The sequence below is a fragment of the Bombus fervidus genome, chromosome 10 (assembly GCF_041682495.2).
Source record: "Bombus fervidus isolate BK054 chromosome 10, iyBomFerv1, whole genome shotgun sequence".
Taxonomy (NCBI): domain Eukaryota; kingdom Metazoa; phylum Arthropoda; class Insecta; order Hymenoptera; family Apidae; genus Bombus; species Bombus fervidus.
This window is the reverse complement of record NC_091526.1, coordinates 2,146,101-2,153,644: the sequence shown is the minus strand read 5'-3', so window position 1 is coordinate 2,153,644 and position 7,544 is coordinate 2,146,101. Positions and strand designations below refer to the sequence as shown.

The following is a 7,544-nucleotide window of genomic DNA, read 5'->3' as shown; positions in this document are numbered from 1 at the left end:
CTCCCAAAGATGACTCCAATTACTCACTATGGAAGGCATCCAGGAAACTCATTTAGGTTCTCCGCAAATAATCCCCTCAATTCGCTGTCCGCAAGGTGGATAGGCGCGTAGCCCTATACAAAAAGCCAACTTGTTTGCAAACCACCTAACTAATGTCTTCAAACTGTATTCCTCCACTATTGCCGCCGAAATAACGGAATACTTGCAGGCTCCCTTCCAGATGTCTCCTCCTATCGAACCTTTCTCATTACTAGAAGTCATAGAATTAATCCGACGTCTAAATCCCAGGAAAGCATCGGGACATGATCAGATAAGTGGCAAAGCTATAAAGAAGCTTCCTAAAAAAGAGATTGCTCTCATTACCTCTATTTTTAATGCAATTCTTCGCCTTGAATACTATCCTAAATCTTGAAAAATATCATTAATTACTCTTATCCCTAAACCTGGAAAATCAATACATGAAATTAGCTTTTATCGCCCAATTAGTCTCCTACCCACTTTGTCCAAACTATTTGAGAAGATGCTAACGAAACGACTCCTTCCACTGTTAGAGGAGTTGAAAACAATGCCGGATCATCGATTCGGCTTTCGGAAGCAACATTCTAATTCATCGTTTAACTCATAAAATCAGCCAAGACTTAGAAAGAGAAAATACTGCTCTGCGGTATTCCTGAACATTCAGCAGGCGTTCGACAAAGTGTGGCACGAAAGACTATTGTTCAAACTAAAGAAAACCCTACCTCACACCTACTACTCCATCCTAAAATCCTATCTAACCAATAGAAAATTCATGGTAAAACACTTAGACGCTATAACCTCAACATTTCCAATAGAAGCTGGCATACCCCAAGGCAGTGTTCTCGGACCCCTGCTGTTCAACATCTACACTGCCGATTCACCAACCTTAACAGAGATAACCACAGCGACATTTGCTGATGACACAGCTTTATTAGCATCCTACTCAGACTCGATAATTGCCTCCTCAACTCTGCAGCGAGGTCTCGACTCTATGGGAGAATGGTTCCACAAATGGCGCTTCAAAATAAATGAAAACAAATCCAGTCGTATAACTTTCACACTGCGAAAACAATGCTGCCCACAGGTGACCATAAATAATATTCCAATTCCAAACAAAGATACAGTCAGATATCTGAGCATGATTCTAGACAGAAGAATGACATGGAAACGGCACATCGTAGATAAATCCAAAGAACTGAAAACAAAACTAAAAAAATTCTACTGGCTCGTTGGCAGACGCTCCAACTAAAACATGCAGAGTAAAATAATGCTATATAAAGCCATATTAATTACCCAATTACTTGACACGACGGATCAGATCCGCAGACTAAAAAGACAATACCCCTTAGATCGAAGCATTAGATTCAACTAGAATCAAACATACTATAAACTCTTATAATCCAAGTTACAGTACCACGCCAAAATAATTTACTTAAAATCCTGTATGAGAATTGATTGTAAATAATTTACCAAATAAAAAAAAAAAAAAAAAATACGAAGGGTCAAGTGTATCAGCGAAGCAAACATAGTCGAGAAGCGAAGATTGTTGATCGTTGATTGTTAAATAAATTATATTGTTGAACATCGAGAGTATTTCTTGGGCACCTTACATCAAACACCTCACCTCAAAATAAAAAGATATTTTACACCAACAACATTAGACGCATTGTCCAAACCCAAATCGCATCACTTTTGAAGAACAGCTTGAACGAATAATGAAAATTTAACTTTCCATGTTTCAATGACAAATTACATATCGCAATTACGTGATAACATATAACTTGAAATAATACCACAAACCTGATAATAATGGGATCAGCGGTCATGTATATTTGCATTATGGAATAATTTATTTAGAGTTAATTTAACAGCTGCTACTTCCTAATCGCTCGTTATAAATTTTATTTTACTTTGCAAACTTGATACCAAATCAAATATTTTTTGCCACATAGTTACAGCGTGGCCTTTCGTTCCTAGCACAAAATAATAATAGTCGTAACACCTCGAAGAAATGTAATCCTGCTTGTGTGAAAGTACATTGCACGTAATTTAATGAAAAATAAATCTAACACGAATCATATTTCACGTTGTCCATATAGCGCAAATGGATGGTAAACGGTTGTCCTGTGTGAGATTTTGTTGATAAAACTGCAAATTATAAATAGATATTATTATGCGATTTATGATTATTTGTACAGATTTGAACAATTTCACGATACTTACTGCAAATGTGCAATCAAAGAACAATTGCTTACCTTTGAATAAGAACCTTTTAATAAAATATCAGTTGGCAGCATTATTGCACTTTCTCCTATTTCTCACTTTAAATAACGTATTTTAATATTTTCTAGAGGCTGATAAGTTTGTAACTGCTTGTACAAAAGACAATGATTGCAGGATTCATGGCTTGTTACTGGCTTGTCTTTCTTGTAATGTCGATCTTAAGATATTACAAGGGCAATAAACTGCAACATCGGGACATCTATAAACATTTGTACAATATTTTTGAAAGAAGACTGATTAGAAGATATGTAAAACGTATAAGCATAAACATACTTTCTACAAACGTTGTCAAATATTTGTTTCAATGGCATTAAGGTATCCATTCGTTTCTTGTATCGTTAAATGCCATGTACTAAGATGTTTTTGATCATGATGATTACGTTAACATTGATGTAGTAACATTGTATGTATAAAGAAGCTTTGTTACTTTGTTAGTTGTTTCGATGATCAATGTTTCATGGAAAGGAAATTTCTGCATCTGTGGAACATACAATGGAACATATATTTATAAATGTCGAGAGTCCATTCAACGAAGAATAAAATTAGTGCAGGTGCGAGGTAAAAATGTATGATTTAACGAAATTATTACATAGTAATATCGCGATACTAGATATAATGAACTAGAACAACTAGAGATAATGAAACATTTTGAATAAATTATCAAACGAGCTATATCTTGGTCTGCATAATTAACATTCATTTAAATTGAACGTTCTAAAAGCTGTTCTAAAAACCGGCCATATAAAATGAAAGCTTTATTTGTCTGGGAATTTTCAATCAATGAAGGGATTTTTCTTAACTTCTCTGATAATTCATCGACCTTGACGAACAGCTGTCTTCTTTTTTCTACAATTTTATCGAATTCGTATCGAATTTCCAAGATTTTAGCTGGTATCTTCTGGTAACTTGTCAGTCCTTCTTTGGATATGTCAAACTCCGTTACTATTTGTTGCAAACTTTTTCCTCCAATTCCTCTTCGATAAACTTACATTCTCTCAAGTATATGTAATTCTGTAATTTTAGGCATATTATATAGTATATATAGGTAACAATTGTTTATCATTATGAATATTATATGTTGAAAACATTTTATCAGGTACCAAGTATATCGATAGGTTCTTGTGCTACAAAATAACTATAGCTATTCGAGTAGCTGTATTTTAAAAAGTAAACTTAATTCCACTAATTCCTAACCGTGAGCATCTGCGATTACATGTTAACGTATATGTACGGAAATCTTAGTCTACGCAGTAAACATTGTTTAATCGATGATCATAGATATACACTTTTCCAACTTTTTCTCTTAATTTCTACAATCTACAATGAAGTTCTTGATATTGAAACTGTCATAATTGGAAAAGGCTGAAAAACAATTACTACTGTTAACGGTTGTAAAAAGGAAAATTTCAATTCCACTTTTACACCAAAACCTATTTATACAATTTCATTTATATAACTTTCAGCAGATACAAATATCATTGATTAAAATATTAATTAATTAAATGTTAATTCTTTCATCTCCAATAATAAATCATATCATTCTCATTACAATAATCAATTTAAACAATATCTAAGTCTATTTCAAAATATGTTATTAATGCAAATATTAATATTGTAATTCTTCAATTAAATTAATCAAATATAACTTTTCAATTCTAATCGAATTTTGAACTGACGTCGCTAAACAAATCGAACCAATGAAGAAACATGAGTCGAAGATATAGATATTTGACGATAGGAAAAAATATTTGTAGCAAAATTGCAATTAAAAAGGAGATTCTGACGTTTGCAGTAGGTCGGATCGGGGAGGATCGTTTGATTATTTTCTTAATTTCTCTGATAATTCATCTGCTATTCCCTCAATAGTTTTCTTATTATTCTTTGACAATTTTTACGTTTTTAATAACAATACCTTTTTCAACGATTTATCGTTAATTTTTTATCGAATAAAAATGTAGTTGCTGCTCGTTTTGCTCTACTTTTCTTCGTCTTTTTCGTGAAATTTCTGCTTGCGTCTCCGTAGGAGTTGACGTGCCCGGATTTTTGCTGATTGAGTTATGACCTCCATAGGAAATAGTGACCTAAACGAAAAAAGAAACATTAGAATCTTGACAACAACGACATTCTATTGTAGTATTCTTTATACCAAGTATTATCTGTATACGTACGAGGATAATATTATTCTCTTGTTTTCTCTACCGATCATCTCCGACTCATATTCTAAACCACTAAATATTTAGTAACTTGGAGAAAGTTTTTAATAACTGACGATTGTCGAGACTTATAATCGATTTATAGTTAGTTCGTTTAAAGTCTAAATAATTAGAAATTACTATTGGATATTCAAATATTGCAAATAATCCTTGAGAAAACTAATCATCTTTTCGCAAAAAATTTTTAATTCTCGCTTGTGTAAAACCTTTACCTTTAACAATAACCAATCATAATCGATCACGTTATCTATGGTCAATGAACGTAACGAATGAGTACAAGCGCGGCACAGTACTTTCTTTTTTTTTTTTTTTTTATCGTGGGGAAATCCTCATGGACGCTGCGTAGCAACGACCGTGTAGTGTCGGACTCTTACCGACTAAAACCCCACGGTGGTCATCCCGACGTTCAGAGGTGCACCCGGGGTCTCTTGCGAATCACTACCGAGTGCAACCTCGTCGTCTATCTCCCTGCCGTTGTAGTTGTCTAGGGAGGCGTCCCGGCTTGAGTTGGAAAGCTAGGGGGAACCACTCCTCCTAGCGCCACGTCCCCTAATCTGACACACCCGGGGCAGCGACGGCGGCGCCGCGCCCCTGCGTCGTACGGAGCCCCTGCGACGTTGATGCGACGATCTACTGGGATCGGCTCTTCTCTTCCGGTCCCTCTCTGCCCGCTCCTTTCTCTGCATAACCTCCTCGCAGTAGGCGCGGACAGCGTTAAACTCCCGGGGCCCTCGGAGCATGGCCTCAACGACCGCTTCCGGAGCCAACCTCTCGCCGATGTCGAGCTGCAGGACGCGCCGCGGTTCCGCCCACGCTGGACAGAACTCCAGCGTGTGCTGTGCCGTGTCCTCCTCTTCCCCGCAGTGGTGACAGGTGGACGTCACCTCCCGCCCGATCTTCAGCAGGTACTCACCGAAGACCCCGTGTCCGGCGAGCATCTGTGTCGTCCTGAAGGTGAGCAGAACCCCGCCTTGATCTCTCCAAGCCTCCCAATTGGGAAGCACGGCGCGGACGGCTCGGTGTGGCCGCCTGGAGTCCTCCTCCATCAGCGAGCGCGGCACAGTGCTGCCAGAAGAATCTTCTGTGTCGCATCGACACACGACGTCACTGAAAGATAGATTTGATTAAGTTAGTAAAAATGAGTGCAAACAAATTATCAAAAACGTGGGGATTATCATTTAGATTATATATAAACTGCCGGCTTCGATTAAAATACAAGCCAGATTTGGAATCTAAACCAAAAGATAATCATATCCAGACATTGACATATGGATTTCGTAAGAATTATTCTTTCTCCACGAAACGTCATTAAGTACGACGAGGCAGAGAGGTTAATCAGGTAAGTTTAACACTAAACCTTCTAACGCTTCGTCTATATCTATTCCTACCGTGTACGATCAAATGGATAATGGTTAATTTATAACTGAATGTATATAAAATGTAAACCTTTAATAATCGCAAAATCTAGTAAATCCGGGGTTTTTTCTTACACCGATGGCCAGTACGTTGGTTCACCAGTTAATATTCTATCCAAAGAAAGTTTTCGTGTAATTTCTTCGAAAACTTTACCTCGCGATGTCTTAGTTTTTGATTTCTACAAGTTATCTTTGGCATTATAATAACCACCAACAATAAATTGATTTCCTAATGATTTCAAGCCTATTTTATATAGGCACACTATGCCAAAGGTTGCTTTCTAGTTAAAAATAAACTACCATTTTTTGTGTGCCACGATTTCCACATATTTCCTATTACAGTATGTACTAGTAGCTATTACTAGTATAGTATGTATACGTAAATATACAACGTGAAAAATTTCATCTGATAACGATGCGAAACATGAAAATTACCACTGTTACAAAGTAACTTTTTTTTCACCTGAAAACAGTATTCAAGTGAAATCATCGGGAAGATTTCATCATCGTCTCAGAATTTTCAGATTTTTCAGATCTCAGTGGATGGTCATTTGTTTTCGAGAAATTAATAAGTATTTTTTGTATCTTACTTTTTGTAAATTCTTTTAGTATTAAATTCGTACAATTTGACCGCCTCGTTACGTTTTAAAAGCTCATAGTGCATACCATTACCTTATGGCAGTGGGTGTTCCGTTTTCAGATCAACGTTTACAATTATCCAAATAAAACCATTTCTCGTTACATCGTTAGAACTTGATATAAAAATCTCTTTTTTCCTATGACTAGGAGTAGCATTCTAACGAACAAAAGTAATCAAAAATTTACCAAAATAGAGATTTTTATATCAAATTCTAACGATGTAACGAGAAATGGTTTTATTTGGATAATTGTAAACGTTGATTGGAAAACGGAACACCCACTGCCATAAGGTAATGGTATGCACTATGAGCTCTAAAAACGTAACAAGGCGGTCAAATTGTACGAATTTAATATTAAAAGAATGCAATGCGATTACATGATATTTGATATGAAAAATTGGTTTGCTGTTTCGGTCGCCACGAATCAGACAATGTTGAATTTAATTCGTTGATTTATGGCAGAGGATTATTGACTTTTGTCGCGCCATTTAATAGTTTTCCAGGCGAAAAATTCGAAAATGTAGCGCCTCGAACGTTATGTCTAAAGTTGTAAAGTCGAGCGTTCTCAAGGTGTTTCGCACGTCACTTTGACGCCATGTTGGCTCCTAACCGTCCAATGAGTAAATACCATTTCCTGCCCCACCACTCTGCTCTACATACGTGTACGTCGATGGCGGCCATTTTGAGGCAGTATCTTGAATCAGCATGCGATTTGGTTTCGGTCGTCATCGCTAAAAACTCGTCCTATAACGTGATTGTCGCGTGCTAGGCAAACCCGTTCGAAACCCGGCTCATGAAATGTCAACTTAAGGCGTAAGAAAATTATATTTATATGATATTCATATTCAATTATATATATAATAATTATATGAATATAATCGCAGAATGAGAATTTTGTTATGCTTATACAATTTCTCTTATATAATTATATAATTGCAATAATTCCGTTTATTTGCACATTTTTCATTAACTGAATG

General features: G+C 36.2%; 1 long non-coding RNA gene across 3 annotated transcripts; it reads right to left on the bottom strand.

The window, feature by feature from the left end:
* Positions 1-1,524: 1,524 nt before the first annotated feature.
* Positions 1,525-7,367, bottom strand: LOC139991317 (uncharacterized). Of its 3 annotated transcripts, XR_011800789.1 has the most exons (7): positions 4,470-4,792; positions 4,214-4,382; positions 3,122-3,312; positions 2,575-2,779; positions 2,274-2,500; positions 1,819-2,166; positions 1,529-1,721 (listed from the first exon to the last, which is right to left on the bottom strand). It is a non-coding gene; the product is annotated as an uncharacterized lncRNA (long non-coding RNA). The 3 variants fall into 3 exon arrangements; XR_011800790.1 differs by lacking the exon at positions 4,470-4,792 and adding an exon at positions 7,228-7,367 and having other exon boundaries at positions 1,525-2,166; XR_011800788.1 differs by having other exon boundaries at positions 1,526-2,166.
* Between the last annotated feature and the right edge of the window lie 177 nt (positions 7,368-7,544).